Here is a 2,064-nt window from a genome sequence, read left to right as displayed (position 1 = left end):
ACTGGAATAGGCATATATTGAAAGCAAATGTAGAACAATGTAATATACATGTGCCTATATGAGTCAATATGATATAGCATAAACATTATACAACATGTTTCAAGAATGTAAATAACTTATAGACAAGAGCAAACTAGAATTCAAGCATTAATATAAACCTTAATTGAGTGAAGGAAACTGAATGAAATCTATTTCCAAACGAATGAAAACAGAATACGCGAAATCGACCAAAGCTCGATTTCTGACAGAGTTCGAGAGGCACATTGAACAAATACTTTAGATTGTCAATTATGCTCCAATACCCTCAAGAAAGCTATTGTCGAAAGATATATCAATATATTTTATGATGAAATAAGTTTCGTACGAATCAAGGTTTCCAACAAGGAGTTACCATTGATTTAGTAACCAAAGGTCAAAAACAAAATCACTGTTTTGCAGAATTCCAATTTTTTCAATCTATATTTCAGAAGAAAGATCTACAAGTCTAATTTCAAATAAAGTCAGTTTGGTATAAATTAGAATTTCTAACAGGGACTTATATGCATTTTAGTATCGAAAGGTCAGAAATTTTGATCCCTATTTTGCAGCATCCATAGACTCATTTGAAACAGAAGTTTAGGTAAGTATTCGGTGTCCAAAATTTTCAATATCAGTGTCAAAAGAAAGGTATAAAAGTCTAATTTCAAATGAATAAGGTCTTCCTAAATCCATGTTTGGTGCTAAAAATTATGGTTGAAAAAATCTATAGGGGTCAGTTTATCGAAAATTTTCAAATCTATGGTTTTGTGTCTAACAAGAGAAATATCAGGTTCTAAGTAGAAGTCTTTCAGATTATTCAGAATTAATATGAGAATAGAGACTAATATTTCTATAGCATGGGATTAGAACACTTTCCTTTGAGAATTATGATCCCAAATGGAAAGATTTGAGCAAAGAAAACCCCAAAGCCCCAAATTTCTCTTCTTCTTCTTCCCCCTTTTTTTTTTCTTCTTCTTTCTCTCTTCCTCTGTTCTTCCATGCAGCTGCCTTCTCTGGTTCCTTCAGAATGAAGGCAGAGAGGCTTAAGCGGTGGGATTTGTAATTTTATGTATTTTACAGTTTAGTCTTTGTATTATTATATTTACGATTAGGTCCTCAGGGTTTACATATAGGTCCTCAGATTTTCTTTTTTTTTTTCTCTTTGAACAGATCCCCAAATCTTATGAATAAGTTCTCAGATTTATACTTTGGCTCTTTTATCAAATTTAAAATAGATTCTTACATTACAACTAGAAATTTATACGAAAATTTAGAAATGAGGGATGTTACGCTAAAAAAAATGGGGGGAAGGAGAAGAAGAGAAATTTGGGGCTTTTGGGCTTTCTTTGCTCAAATCTTCCCATTTGGGGTCATAATTCTTAAAGGCAAGTATTCTAATTCCATGAAGCTGAATATTGTGTCATTGCCACCACCGCTACTGAACTCAATATCAACTCCACCATTACTCCTACAATATATTGTGATAATCTTGGAGCTACCTACTTATGTGTTAATCCAGTGTTCCACTCCCGCTTGAAACACATTGTCAACGACTTCCACTTCGTGCGAGATCAAGTTGTCAGACATCAACTTCATGTTTCTCACGTACATACGGTTGATCAACTAGTAGACTCACTCACAAAGTTTCTTATCCGCAAACTATTTTCACTGTATCGGTCCAAGATCAGTATTTTTGATAGAAGCTCAATCTTATGGGGGCATGATAGCAAATAAGATTTCCTCAATTACATAAAGAAATCTCTGAGCAGTTGAGAAAAATCCTTTCTGCTAATATGTATAAATAGCCATCAAGTTCACTATCTCAAACATACTTTGTAATTACATCTCATATTCTATCACTTATCATTATTTTGGGTGATAGAACCACATGTCTTACCATGGCGTCATGACATCCCAACCTAAAACTTACATGACAAAGAATTTTGTAACCTTAAGATCATTATACCATCATCAGGTCACAAACTTCCTTTTTTTTCTAAAAAAAAATATTATTCTATCATCTTCCTCGATCTTTCAGCACTTGGT

Source organism: Musa acuminata, chromosome BXJ1-6 (assembly GCF_036884655.1).
Source record: "Musa acuminata AAA Group cultivar baxijiao chromosome BXJ1-6, Cavendish_Baxijiao_AAA, whole genome shotgun sequence".
Taxonomy (NCBI): Eukaryota; Viridiplantae; Streptophyta; class Magnoliopsida; order Zingiberales; family Musaceae; genus Musa; species Musa acuminata.
This window is presented reverse-complemented; position numbering follows the sequence as displayed.